Here is a 15,510-nt window from a genome sequence, read left to right on the forward strand (position 1 = left end):
ACATTTCCTCTAGGTACTGGTCTAATTGCAATCATAGAAGACATTAAAGCAACATATTGGAAGAGGGAAGAAAATGTCTAGCTTAAAGTGCCCAAGACAATGAATAAACATGTATATGATTTGTCTTAAGTGGTATTGGAATGGGAGTCTATTAATCCACTTACCTGCTGAATGACTCAAACCATAATAAAAGGGTATTATGGAGAAAGGATTGCTAGCATCTTAATGCCTTTGCTAAAAATGAAGTATACAAAATCCGATGCAGAAGTGAAAACTTTTTTGGTTCATTGATCATCTGCATTTTTGCAACTCAGAAAGAAGAAATACATGCATAACCTTTCATAGAGAGGAAGAGTAGCTTAGTTCAGTTTGTTAGGTTTAGCCCAGGAAAGAGAAGTTTAAGAGGTGACATGAAAAGCATACTGTAACATTTGAAGTAATATCATATTGAGGATGGAACAAGCTTGTTTCCTGCAGCTCCAGGGGCTGAGACATGGAGCAGTGGAACTAATACAGGATGTGACAATATATTTTCACTGTACTTTGAATACTTCGAGGATACATGATCTGACTACCACAGGTTGTCCTTCCATTGATACAGGTTGCAAGTATCCCAGACATCCCCTTGCATTCAATTCATAGCTAATTTTTTGGTCAGCCATTTTTCACTTAAAACTAAATTTAATTAATCCTATTTGGAGTAGATCTATCGAATCAACCAGATTTACATAAATGTTGATTTAACATGTCCCATTTATTCAATTTAGTCATCTGTCCAAGGAAGGGGTGATGCTTAAAAGTCTCACCAGCTTGATAGACAATGGTGCCATTCAAAATAATTAACCACTACTTCTGTCTACTTTTTGCCAAACGTTTTGGTTTGTTGCTGCTGTTGTCAGAGACGATAGCTGGGAATGAATGAAAGAAAGAGTGCACCTGCCAGAGGGCAGGGCACAATTAAACTTTTCTTTTTCTGTCCCCATAGAAGCTGTTTGATGAATCCAACACATTTTAATAACTGGTTTGGTGAAACCAGTGCAAAACAACTAAATCATACCAGAGTAGCTAGAATCCACCAGAATTTGTTATCCATGGACACAGCCTTGAAGAACATAGGAGCACCACAGAATGAGACAGCAGCATAGGTCACTGCATAATAATAATAATAATAATAATAATAATAATAATAATAATAATAATAATAATAATAATATATTTCCTGCCTCTCCCTGCAGATCGAGGCAGGATTATAAAATAAAATTGCTTAGTATTGCATTCTACGACAGTGAATTATGAATAATGAATGGACTGACCAATTTCTGAATGAATACTTCAAGTGCATGGGAGAGCATCAAGACAAAATGGGTATCAGGCAGCTTACAATAAGTACAAATTGGACTGCTGGCCATAAATATGGTAGAGACTAGTAGTATGTTACAAGGCCTGTGGAAAACTCTTAGCTGAGTTTGGTCCATTGATTTGCACCCGCTCAGTCATCTATTGCTTTATTTTTTCAAGCAAGTGGCTTATCTCCCCTAGGAAAATTCCTCATTCATTATCCAGCTCTCTTACTCAGAGGGCAAAAATGTCTGAAGTAAAGACAATAAAGGAGATGTAAGTTTTAATCAACCATTTAAGCAAGGGGAGATAAAAATAAAAATCCAAGGCCACAGCTTGCAAACTACCTCAGATGGAGAACCAACATTTTCCAGAACAACCTGCATTGCATATAAATCCCAAGTGATTAATATCCAGAGGAAGCTAGATGGATACTTTGTTTTATTCATATACTTCCATTACATCTCTCTACCCACTGCATTACATTTTGTTCTTCCCTGCTCATTTACATAAAGCTGAGATTATTGTCTAAAGGAAAAATGCATATTTAGGCAAGCAAACATCTGCAAACAAGGAGAGCATTTATTGCTTGTGTTCATTATTTTAATGCATTGCAGAGATATTAGGTGAAATACAATCTCAGATTTATTAAATACATTTAGTTGCTTGCACAGTTATCTGCATCTAATTAGGGCTTTAGAAATGATTAATATGCAACACGCAAGAATATCAGAGTGTACAGAAGTTCCTAGAAACCTATTTCAAAATGCCAAAAGCTAAATTTACCAGAACATTGGGTCAAATTATCTAGATGATGCTTTAAAAAAACAGAAAAAGAAAATATAATAGATCATTTCTTGTTATCTTCTTCCTTTAGTTGGTTTTCTGTGTAGTAAGTAACTGTTAACTGCAATTACTTCCTTGGTGGAAGAAATTTAAATTGCAGGAACCTTTCTAACTATTAATTATCTAGGAAGACAGATGATCACTCTTAGGGAATCTCCACTTTTGCTCTCAGTTTGGATGTTCTTGAAGTACTTTGAAGGTCTTATCCAAAAGTTCACTACTACAGATGGAACAATTCTTTTCATTCACAAAATCACCCTGTTGAAAAGGAAGCTTTGGATCCAGAATATTGTTTCTGGTCCATCATTCACAGATATTAGCCATATGATATTTCCAAGATCAGAGACAGCATGCTCCTGAATGATAGATGCAGGAGAACAACTGGAGGAACCCTACTTGTGTCATCTGGTTGACCAAGTAGAAAAACAGATTCTGGATGAAATAAGCTTTTGATCTGCAGAGCTCTTTTTGTGCTCTTCTAAATGTTTTCAAAAAGTGAATACTCTGTTATGCATAAGCTTCATGTTCCTATCACAGCATTTGCACCTGTCAGGAACATGGTCTTGCCATGCTTATTTGCTGTGCTTGGGCATGGCTGTGTTAATGTGGGATGATGGGTTGTGCTATCCTTTGGTGATGCTAGAAAAAGAAAAGTTTCAGTGTATCAGTAGTGGCCTAAGATAAGGAGAAGACATAAGGAAGTATAAACTGTATATTCCCAAGGCCATTCTTGTGGGAAGACATACTGTCTTCCTAGGCTTTGCTCCTTCTTCTTCCCCAGAGCTGCTGACAAATAGAATAAAGGCTTTTGTAATGGGTGAAATGTTTGAACTCTAAGTATATTGTGCAACTGAAGAAAAAAACCTAAAAACTTCAGTCCTGGCTATTATGTACTGTGATTTACTCTGCTTGCTGAAGGCTTGTGTTCCTGGAGTGGAAGAAGCCTTTGCATTACTCTGTTGTACATTGTGGATATTTCCGCAAGCACCTTTCAGATATTGCAAGGGCTCTGTATGGGCTTAAGCCAGGAAGGGATTTGGGGTTACAACATACAGCAGCCTTACTCTGAGTTTGGAACACTCAGACATCAGAAGTGAGACTCTAAGTGCAATGAAATTGATGAACTAAAATGTTATATGGCAGTATGATTTCCCATCATATAGAACAGGCTGCATATATTCAGTTTCAATGTGCAATGGTCACGGCCAGTGCCAAAAAATATGAGGAACATATGGTCTCCCATATGTTCTTAATGCCAGGAAGAATAATATTTGAAGTGGACTTAGCCGTGGCAAACACAATGTCTGCCTGAGATGGGAAGGGTGGGAATTTGAACCTGACTTTCATACATTCAGAATGCCAACACTCTTTTTTCTCTGCCATGTATTCTTTGGTCTCTTGGAGAAATTACAAAATTTCTGTGCAAGAGAAAATAAGCATTACGTGAAAGCCTCTTTTAGAGAGAGCATATTTTCAGCTAGTTTTGTTCTTGCTCACTTCAAAAGTGGAGGTCAATGGAGTTATCCAGGATTTATGCCACAAATGACAGCAGAGTCTATCTAACTGCTGGTAATACACAGTGATAAAAATAACCACAATATTTACTTCCAGAATTATAGAAAACACATTAGGCTGTATGGTGAATGATAAGAATAAATAGAATGACAAAACTGATTTTTTTAAAATAGAGGATTTGTGCTTCTGTGAGCTGTTTTTAAACTTGGATTTCACCTGCAATCAAAGTATTATAATGTTCACTTTTATGGGCTACATAATAGTAGTGGAATGTAATGTTCTCCTAAATGATACCTGTCTTCAAAGCTAAAAATATCAAGTGAATTATTATATCTTTTAAGCACGCACCCTGAGCTAGACAAGCTAGCTCAGGGCAAAATAAGTTCTCTTTCTGAGATAGGAGAGAATAATGACTTTGGGTTAGCAAAGAATGGATATTCTATCCCCATGGAAAACATCACATCTGGGCCTTCATAATACAGCCAGAATTTAAAGTGAGAGTTCAGACGTAATGCTTAAAACATGGTTAGCTATGAATTAGCACCCTGAAGATAAGTGACAATAAAGTTCAGGTTCATATACTCCTACCTCAGCTCCCACAACCATGAGGAGAGTAATCACAACTTGGATTTAGCATGCTGTATATATCGTAAACTGTGGTGTATATTAACCATGGTTGTCCACAAAGGCTAGCTTCATAAGTCATGACTTCAAGCTGACTTAAATAAGTTAGCCATTGTTGGTCAAATGATTTGGAATGAGCAAATGTGGGGAGCAACCTGATGCAGGCCCAGCTGAGGCCAGGTATCAACCCATGACTACCTCCTCAGTCTTCCCTTGGGCAAAACACCTGATCCCAAGGGCAATGCAATACTATGGGTTGCTCCCCAGCTATTCATAACAAGTATAACAAATAAAGGGGAGATAAGTCCTTTGTTGTTTGTTGTTAACCGCCCTCAAGTTCATCTCGACCCATGGTTACCCTGCAGATGAGACATCTCCAAGACTTCTTGTCCTCTACCCTTTTGCTTAGTTCCTGTAATGACATACCTCATGAAACTTAAAGTGATGTTACAATCACTTTCATTTTCCAAAAAATCTAAAAATGACAGAAGCTCATTAGATTCTGTTTAAACTGTGATGAGAAAAATTTCACCATAGAATTTTATCTATGGAAATTTTTAAAATCTATTTTTAAGTTGCCCATTTTTGGCTGATTGTAGGTGATAGTGGGAAGAAACCACACAAAAGGCCCCTTTGGACTGTGTGTGGTTTATGAGTAGGATAATTTCCTATTCCTGATGTAGAGACAATGCAGGCAAGATTAAAATCATATATCCATAAAATCATAGAGTTGGAAGAGACCACAAGGGCCACCCAATCCAATCTCTTTGGATACATACAGAACTCACAATCAATGCACCCCAAGAGTGAACTTGATATCAGCAGCTTTTGGTCTGAGAAGCAAGGATCACTCTTTCACTTTGGAAGACAGTATCTTTCAGTCCTCAGAATGCAGATTGTCCTTGGAAATAGATGTAATGAAGGCCTGGGTTGGTATATAGCATCTTCATATGCTCTTTATCTTATGTATGTTCCTTTGAGCTCCATAGCAGCAAGCTGGAATAAAAACGAATAAGAAATGTGCAAAGAATGTGAAGAGTCGATCCCTCTTCTCTTCTGAAGCATAAAAACAAGTTAATTTGAAAGTAAAACTATTCAGCACCCAATGAAATGGCAGAATCAAGTCATGTTCACTGTCCATTTGAGATTCAGGTAGATTCAAAAGCTTGAAAGAGTCTTTGGTGTCACTGAAACAATGTGATGGGAAAAAAGAGCACTTTCCCATGATGGAGAAGAAAATCAATACATGTATGTAGTCTCTTCTCTTCTCTTCTAAAACCTGTTTAGTGTGGGCACTGTGTAGTTGAAAACAAAAGGTATCAGCTAGTCAATCACCAAAAAGCTAAGGAATAAAGCCTGGAGTGGCATGCTCTGCATATAACTTGTTACAGGTGAGAAGCCATCATAGCAGAGAACGACAGGGAAAGGTAGCACCTTATATTGATATTCGCATCCACACTTTAGCAAAGTGCACATAGAGAGTACTAAGAGCAACTACAATCAATAAGGCACTAGATTCTCAGAGGGATATGGACAGAAGTGTGTGTGTGTGTGTGTGTGCGGATCCATATATGTGAGAGAAAGGCAGTGAGAGAGAACAAACCATTTGCTTTCAAAGCTATTTACTTTCAAAGCTAAAGTATGCAGGACACTTGAAAGAAAAGTTATTTTGGTGCTTCCTTCACTGCTGTTGTACTTGCCTAAGGCTATGGCATGGAAACAGATATCTTCAAGACCGTGTTAATATGACTCCTGCAAGGACACAATTTGTCTAATGTCATTGGGTGCAGCAATGGAACTTGTTGTTAATGTCTTTCCCTTCCCCACTTGAGAATTGCTGTGGCTCTGAAAATGTGCCTTTGGTTTATCTTACATGCACCGGGGAAAGGAGCAATGGGTGGATATCATTTCGTATTCGCCAAAGTAAATTCTAAAGAAAAGTGCAATTTTCTTTGTAAAACAGGTGCCAAAATGAAAACTGGACACAGCTCTTTGACTTTTAATGGCTGCATAGAAGTGGAAATGTCAGTACCTAGCTGTGTGACAAGCAACACTGCTGAAATGTCCACATTTCCACAACTATCAAAGGTACAGAAAAGTGTGGCACTGGAGCCACAAGAAGCCCCAGGTCTCTTTTTGTTGTTCTCGATCCCTGGACTGCCTTTTTTGGTCTCATCAAAGACAGAATTATTTATTTATTTGATAACTTTCGTTTCTCCCACCAAGGGACTCAAAACAGCTTAATTTTTTCAAAAACAAAAAGCAACTAAAGTCTGATTTTGCAAAAATTAAACAAAATGAAACAACACGTCCTATTGAAAAAACACATTAAAACAATTCCAAGCACATTTAAAACATAATTAAATGATAAAAGCACAGCATACTAAATTTAAAACATCATTCTGCCACATAATTTTATCCCCCCAACGCTTGCCTAAATAAATAGGTATTTCCTACTGGTGGAAAGATAGGAGATACAGGGCCAAAAAGACATCTGGAGGTGTTCTGGAAACCTCCAGAAACAGCAATTCTCTTTTGAAAGAGGTTGCAGTTCCCCAGTTTAACATAACGAAATAGTAATTAAAAATTATTTCAGTCCATTTCCACTACAGACACACATATCTTAGGCAAAACGTCTAGTAGCCTAAAGCAGTAAGCGAATTTCTCTGCTAGCTCCCATTGTATGTTCCCAACATCTGGACATCCCTGGGGATGTCCTGATTTGTTTTTCCAGAACCATTAAACCCACCTAGCATTATCCTGGACTTCTTGCTGCTCACCACTGAACTGAATTAATTTTTCCATTAAATATAATTTGTGGGTCCCTCCCAGGACTCTGGTTTTTTTGGGGTAATAAGTGTTATGTTCCACTTGTTCATTGTAGGATCATGGCCTCTGACAACATGCATAAAAAGATCTTGGGGTCCTGTTAGCCTTGCCTGTGCCAACGTGAGTTATGGTCATATACCCTGCTGGGTATATGTAGAGATGTTTAAATAGAAATAAACAAAGAAAGCAATAAAACAAGTGCATCCATATACATGGATGCATAGCCCAGGCTTCTGTACTGCAATTTCAAGAATCAGTTCCTCAAGTCAGTCCCATGGTGTTTTGCGAACCTCCTGTTTTAATTCTGCTAAACCATTAAACTGCTAAACCATTAAAAATCATTTTTTATTGTTCTTCAAAGATAAGTTTTCTCATCACTGGAGGATCTGCAATGCAATTATCTTTTTTCCCCCTCATTTGAATATGAGGAACAGTAAAAGGAGTGAATGACACTATTGCCAAGCTGTCAGATGAGATTTTAATTTTTGATGCACCCAGCACTGTGAAATGATGTTGCCTTGGAAATCTCACCTGCACTAATAAACCAGATGGTTTTAACTGAAAAGACTACCCAGTGCAATATAAAGAATCACAGAATCATAGATTTAGAAGGGGCCTCATGGGTCATCAGGCCTAATCCCCTGCTCAACGCAGCTTCTTCAGTTAGAGCATCCCTGGCAGGTAGCTTTTCAGACTCTTTTTGAAGACATCCAGAGAAGGAGACACCATCACCTCTCTAAACAATTGGTTCCACTGCGAAACTGCTATATGGCCAACATGGCCACCTCTGGATGCTTTTACTGTCAAGAAGCTCCTCCTAATGTTCAATCAAAACCTACAATCCTGTAACTTAAAGCTATTAGACCTAGTAGCCTCTGAGACAACAAAGAATATGCCAGCAGCCTCCTTTTGGTGGCAGACCTTGAGTGTGATCATGTCACTCAACACTGGCACCTCCTTTGAGTGAAAGGTTGGGCTCTGGGACAGCCTTTACAGGTCAAGGATGGAAAGGACCTGCCTTTGGGGCTGACATGGAGGGTTGTGGGATTTTGGGAGAGAGTGCCCTATTTTTGCTTTCCAATAGGCTGGACTGAGGGTTCAATCCAGTATCTTGGTTTTACCAAGGGTAAGCTGGAGGGGTTTTGGTCATGTGGTTCTCCAGATGGACCCACACTAGGATGCTCCCCCTTCTTGTAGTTTCCCAAAAAGCCAAGTTTATTAGTATTTGAATAGGTCAAATAAATGCCCCTTTATTTCCCATATATACGTGTCTGGCCTCAATATTTCATGGTTGATCATCAATTGGACTTGATGGTCCATACGGTTCTTCAAAATCCATCATGAGGAGGAGGAGGAGGAGGAGGAGGAGGAGGAGGAGGAGGAGGAGGAACTCCTCAACTTTTTATCCCCATAATAAGCATGTGAAACAGACCAGGATGAAAGAACCTGTTTCACATAGAATAAGCTTCATAGTGGATTTAAATCTGGGTTTCCTTGGTCCTGGCCTCTAACCATTGCACTGTTATGCCTCTTAGTGCCAATTTGACTGATGCCACACAACTCCCTATAATCATATTTGTATTGCTTTTGTTGTTTCTAAACAGAAGTGCAATGTCTTCATTTTGTATGTAAGGGTATGCCAGGATGTCTCTTGTCACCACTGGATTAAGCAGAAGTGTGTGTGTGTGTGTTATTTTTGGCAAATATCATGCAACAAAATTCAATGCAGGTGCCTCAGTAGACTTCTCAAGAGAATTAAAGTCTTTCTTTATCGAAGTGCTTTATTATGCTTTCAGCAACAAATAGTAACTGGTATGAATGATGTATAACATGCAATTACAAAGGTACAAGTATTTGACCTTTTTCTGTAGGATAAAATGTAGCTGTGTGTTCTTTTTTACATGGGAGGTTTAAAATTTCAGGCATATGTTAAATTTTTAATACTCCTTTTAGTCATTTACATTTCCTACATTTATGCTGTTTTTGAATGTTGCAGGGAACAATTCACAATTAACTGTTTCTGAAAGTGTAGTAATAGTTAGTATAAAATAACCTGTGCATGGTTAAAGGACATGGTGGTAGACTTCCATCCTAACTATAAGGGGTGAAAAATCACTACCTGGTTAAGGTTGAATATAGTATCTCTGATTTAGCAATACGAGGAGGTAAGGATTCCCTGACTGTTTCAGGTCTACAAGCTTTCAACCTACCAGTTACCAGGACATGAAGTCCCATACAGATGGGACAAAACTAAGAAGGAAGTTTGTAAAAGAAGGGTAATGGACCCCTTGCGGCCAGTTTGAGGTTTTATCCATTAGGTGTAATCCTCTAACGGAAGCCCAGAGAGTTTTATCTCATTCATCATCTCTCCAATTCCTGAGATGAGCCAGTTAACGATGCAATTCTGGAACAATTTTACATGGTTTGCTATACATCATTTGATGCAGCTACGAACGTAGTGCTCAGGCTTGAAATCTAGGAAGAGTGAGCAAAATGCACTCTTAAATCAACCCTTTGACCCCTGCCTGTTCATCCTGAGGACTTTGAATTGTTGGGGTTTTCTTTTGCTGGCTTGTTTTTTATGGACTATGCTTTACCGATGGGTGTTCTGTCTCATCTGCTGCTTTTGACAAATTTAGTACATTTATAGAATGAGCATTGGGATGGATTTGGGGGAACAGGAACATAGTATATTACTTAGACAACTATTATTCTCTGAAATGTACAGCACAGGACAGGAAAGGCAGATTTTGATCACATTTTTCAGATTTGTCGAACACCTGGGAGTCCTCCTTGCTGACAAGAAGACCAAAGGTCCTTCCGATCAGCTTTCATTTTGTGGGACAGATATTGATACATGACAGCAGGATTATAGGCTACCCGTGAATAAGATCGAAAACCTTAAGGCAAGAGTTAAGACATGCAGACAGTGTTTAAAAAATTACACTGAAGGAAATATGGGAGCTGGTAGACCACCTGGGTTATTTCAGAAGTTAGGACATTCTTTTGCAGCCTATGTGATGCCATTGCTGGCCTGAACTGGACCCATTCGAGATTGTTTATCACTAAAAACACTGGGTTTGATTTCCTTGTATGGCTTGATTTGCTTCAGCAATATAATGCAGTGTCCTTTTGGTGCACTGAACTCAGACTCATGGATGCCTTGCAAATTTCTTCAGATGCTGCTAGGTCCAGCAGTTTAGGGGTTTATTTTAAGGATCAGTGGAGGAGTTTCACATGCCATGGAATTATATATCCACCTAGAGACCTCTCTCCAGTACATTAGATCTAAATGTTCAGCACTTGCAGCACTTGCCTTTTTTGCCAAGGCTCAAGGGTTCTTGGCTGTCACTAATGATTTCAGAGTGTGAAAGATGTTGGAAAGGTAGTCTAAGAGAAAAGGTAAACCTCCTGATAGGCCCATATCACTAATTATTTTAGGCACAACTGGGGGCTTTATGTATCTCTCCTTTTTGTGGCAGCCTTATTTCAAACTGCAGCATTGGCAACATTTTTTGAGGACCCTCAGGATCAGTAAGAACACTGCAGTTTTGGCTATGCAGGGATTTGGGCAAAGCATTCTTTTCACCCATCAGGATAGTTTTTCCTCAACCAAGTTTTGGATTGTTGCAAAAAAAAAAAAAGGCCCTAAAATACTGGGATTGGGAGAACATGAGTTTATGAACCACTCATTTTGAATTGGGGCTCCATCAACTACCGTTGCCATGTGCAAACCAGTAAGACTATAAGTAGATAGCCATCCCAAGTTTACTGGTGGTGTGTGTGGCCCTTTGAGTATTAGTGTGACAATGCTGATGTAATATTGGAAGAGTAGCCAGAACAGACCAAACTGCTGATCTGTGGGCATAGTATGGTTTACTGGGCTGCTTTGGCTCCTACCTGGGACTGAGCAAATGGCTATGGTGGAATGGTTGCAGAAGTGGGGTTTATCCTGGAGGGGGGAAAGGAGAGAGTTTTAGTTTAATGACAAATAAAAATGCAGCCCACTGAACATGTGAATTTGTGTATGTTTTAATTATGCATTTAATTAAGGAATTATGCATTCCTAACGTCGGTGTCTCACCCAAGGAGGATTGAGAAGGAGGTTGGGAAAGGACCCTTGGTCTCAACAGTATCCCACGCTGAGTGGCTGCTACCATTCTAGTTCATGGTTTAAAGGTTTAAATTTAAACCACTAGTTAATAATAGTGACCATATTTAATCCAATGCCTCATCTTCTTATTTCTGGAATGGGTCAGCAATATGCATTATTTGCATATTTCTGCATGGTAGCATACACTTTTGAAGCTAATTTTGAAGCTATATCAGTTCTTGGTGTTCTTAGTGTTCCATCTGAGCTCTCAACCATAAGTCAGATACAACATTTAGAGCTTCACTGTTTGGGCCTCAAGCTGTTTTTGGGTCTATCTGCACTGCATGAATATATCAGTTAGATACCACTTTAATTGCCATTGCTCTGCTTTCTGGAATCCTGGGATTTGTAGTTTGGGGAGCTATTGAGAAGGCATCAAGATGCCCTGAAAAGAAAGGGATTGAGGATTAAATCAATTTAATTATGTAGTGTAGGCAAACATTTAGAGTGCCTTAGGAAGCGTAGTTGGCAATGGTCTTGCATTTTTTTGGCAGTGAATCACAAATCCTTCACCAGATTACAAATCCCAGTATTCCACAAGATAGAGCCATGGCAGTTAAAATGGTCCAAGACTGATATAATTATGCAATGTGGACACATCCTTTATTTCCTTCTAGAACTGAGACTACTCCATAAAGTAGCATCACTCCTAGGGGCATTCTTTTCTATGGAAGAATGGCTCCTCAGAGAATCCATGCTGCCATTGGAAATGGAGGACAGCCCTTTCTGCCTTACAGAAGAAAGGGAAGAGTGAAGGTTATTCCATCCTGTATTAACAACATCTCCATGAAAGTTGTTATAATTCCATCTGCCTCCCAAACAGTTCCTTTTGTGGGTGGCAGATGTACGTGAGAAAGTGATATATTAGGAGGCTATTGCCATGTTTTTAATTATAACACATAATTAAAGGCTGATCAAGGGATTGCTAATTTAATGTACAAACCTCCATTTAATGGTAATGAGAAATCATGTCTAGTCCCATGAGGAAAAGATACTGGTTACCAACTTTTGGCTTATTGCTACATTCCCAAGCATTCTTGGTTTTCCTTGGAAACGACAAGCAATGGAAAGAAAGTGGGGGGCATTCAATACTCGTGTGAGTCTTTTGCATCTAATAGATATTTTAAATCAAAAAGTAAAGCCGTGAAATTTTAGCCATGGCTGCAGGGATTCCCTTCATCAGACTGGAAAGAGTCCAAAATCCCTACAACGAGATGGTGATTTAATATTGCCTCCTCATAATCCTGCAGGCTGGAACCTTGGGGAGTTAATCAGATTTCTCCCTCTGTCCTGCCCACTTGATTTAATTAAATTGCTGACTATTTTTAAAATTTTAATACAAACCTTAATGAAATATGCTACACAATGAAGAACAGTAAATCACAGACATGGGAGTATCTTTTCTGCAAAGCTTGTGGATCTGTATTATATATGCATGATAATGGGAAAAGAGGAATGAAGATGATTTTCCTTATGATCGGTGGCTTACTGTCCCCAGAACGCAGCACCCTGCAACTTCATTATGTCCATTTTCAAAGCCAACTTCTTAGAGCTTATTAAAAGATCCTGTATGGAAGCTGCATGGAAGCCCTTATAGTGGGGTTGTAGCATTTAAAGCAGTGGAGAGAGTTTGCACATGATTACCCGAAACAGAAGCCATTTCCCCAATACTTTCCTAATATTGGCAATAATATAGATCAATGTGGTATTCACCTGCGGAAAACATGGGGAAAAAGACAGAATAACTGCACACTGCCTTTTGATCTGGATGCATCCCTAGTTCTTCAGAGTGCAGAGTGACCACAATTATACAATTCGTCTATTGTCCTGCAATGCCATCAAGGCGCCATTTGTGCCCTGGGGTGTCCCAGTGATGTGTCTTGTGCGCCGCGTCATTTGGATGCGTTGCACAAGACACATCATGTATGCGCGTAATATATACACGGTACTGCATCAAGATGGCACTGCCCATACATACTAGGGTTTGGGAGTGTGCGGTTGCCACAGCCTGTTTCTGGCAGATGTTTGGGGAGCAGTGTCACCTGTTGTGGCCTGCAACCCCTTAAGGACACCCCTAGGAGGAGGAGAGAGAAACTGGGACATTTTAAAAGCACCAAAACGTGGGACAATGGGGGATAAATAAGGACTGTCCCTGCCAAATTGGGACAGCTGGAGCCATGCAATGATAGTACTAATAGCCACAATGCATGCTCTCAAAACAATACTGCCTTTAAAACAGTTGCATTTTCAATACAGAACAAGTTTTTAAAACTTTTCAAGAATTCAACTTGCTCGCTAAAACTTTCACCCATCAAAACCTAGCTTTTGAATATGTATCTTTTTTTTTTCTTTTGCAAGACACAATGCTGCATATTTATTGCTCTAAAAATATTTTGTCTGTATCCCCAAAGTACCATAACAGCTATGGCTTGCAGGAAATGCCACATGCTATATAAACATTTCTCCTTTCATTACTAGAGCAAACAGATGCTTCCAGCAAGTGAGCTTTCTGTTGGCATTGGCTTTTCTTCTACTGCTTTTTTTTTTTTGACAATGTTATTTTTGTTTTGGTTGTTATCAACTTGGTTACTGCAACCCTGGGGCCTAACATTTTTCTGCCTGCCTTTTATTTTAGCCATTAAAAGCAGTCTCCTTTTCAGTCTGTGTCCGTATACAGGTGGAATTCAACACATTAAAAAGACATTAGAAGGGTCTTTCTTTCTCCTGAATAACAGAAAGGGAATATAAAAATGAACAAAGAAAATCATGGGCAAACTCAACCCCCTCCACTTTGGAACAATGGGTACTTCTTAAAAATTGTGTACCAACTTCCAAATAGCTGAACTAACCTGGTTAAGTACAAGATAGTTTCTTCTCTCCTTTACCCCTATGACTCAGCTTCCTGTGGCCTTAACTGTAATGAATCAAATACTTTCCATTTGTCTACACTCAGATTTTCTTTTCATGATACACTGACCTAAATTCTGATTTGGTCCTAATGATTTATCTACACATTTCGTCACAATTGAAAAATGGGTTTAAAAGGCAAAAGGTTTATATGATCTGAAGAGAAACGAGAATTTGGAACCCATGTATTTTTTTAACAACAGCCTCACCATGAACCTATGGTTTCATTATTGCATCTACCTCAGTATAAATGGTTAAGTTTTTCTGTGATTTTATGTATTATCCAGTACCACAACTTCATTGACTCCTATGATGCTTTATAGGGAAGATTTTGGCCCAGTGTGATATTTTAATTTTAAATGCGTTTGATAGCCCAGGTTAGCTAATGATGACTTTACTACTAAGAATATGCATACTTGCCAATATATGATTCCCTTAGTTCATAACTAGAAGTAATTAAGCTAAAGCATGCTGTCTTAAAGGACCTGTATACTGCATAATTAATAGACCAGTGTTTTTTTTTTAAATGTATATACTAATTTTTGAAAGTTCTGTAAGTGTATTTCTTTATAGCTCAATCTAAATAAGGTACCATATATTTCATATAAACTTTCCCCCTTTCGAAAACCTTTAGTATCATCTTCCATCCTGAGAGGGAGTGATCAGGCAGGCCCAGCTCCATCAGGGATAGCCTGAAAAAGAGGCTCCTTCCTCCTTAACTGTCATCTTCTGGCCTCCTATTCCCCTCCAGCTATGCTCTGACTGTGGGGAAGAGGCTTGCGTACCCTAATGATGTTGTGAGCAATGCTGGCAGTGGTATAACAGCCACCGGTAGGGCCTCCCATGCCAGACAGGTCACAACCAAAGGGTCTGACCAAGAGCACCAAAGGGCAGGATGAGCTCTCTAGCCTTATGGCAACCATCCTAGGAGAAGGAAAACTCTAATCCCAAACCCAGGCAGATGGTGCTTCTATAACCCTGTAGGGTCAACCATCTAAGAGAAGGAAACTCTAATCAAACCTATGACCCGAGGACCTTGCTGCTACCGTCCACGCTTGCCAAGGCCTCAGCAGACGAACCTCTGGTTTAAAGGGTGAGGCCAGTTCTGTGCATGCTGCGCTCCACCAGAAAAATCCATTGCACAGGCTCGAAAGATACATCCAACGTCATCAACACGCTTGTAGAAAGCATGGATGAATCCTTCCTGAATCTTTGTTCATGAAGTAAAGCCAAGAAGTGTCACGTATAGTCCTGGGAACCTGGAAGATGTAGAAAATACTGTATCATACTTTGCATTG

At 39.2% G+C, this 15,510-nt stretch overlaps 1 long non-coding RNA gene across 1 annotated transcript in view; it reads right to left on the reverse strand.

The window, feature by feature from the left end:
• Positions 1 to 2,114: 2,114 nt before the first annotated feature.
• LOC149305981 (uncharacterized) overlaps positions 2,115 to 15,510 on the reverse strand; it is a 56,852-nt gene continuing 43,456 nt past the window's right edge. The window contains exons 4-6 of the long non-coding RNA XR_016282521.1: positions 15,292 to 15,471; positions 5,112 to 5,319; positions 2,115 to 2,823 (exon numbers count right to left, since the gene is read on the reverse strand). This is a non-coding gene — a long non-coding RNA (uncharacterized LOC149305981). The remainder of the gene's footprint in view (positions 2,824 to 5,111; positions 5,320 to 15,291; positions 15,472 to 15,510) is intronic.

Source organism: Sceloporus occidentalis, unplaced genomic scaffold (genome assembly GCF_023333645.1).
Source record: "Sceloporus occidentalis isolate IW3139 unplaced genomic scaffold, rSceOcc1.0.p SCAF_10, whole genome shotgun sequence".
Lineage (NCBI taxonomy): Eukaryota > Metazoa > Chordata > Lepidosauria > Squamata > Phrynosomatidae > Sceloporus > Sceloporus occidentalis.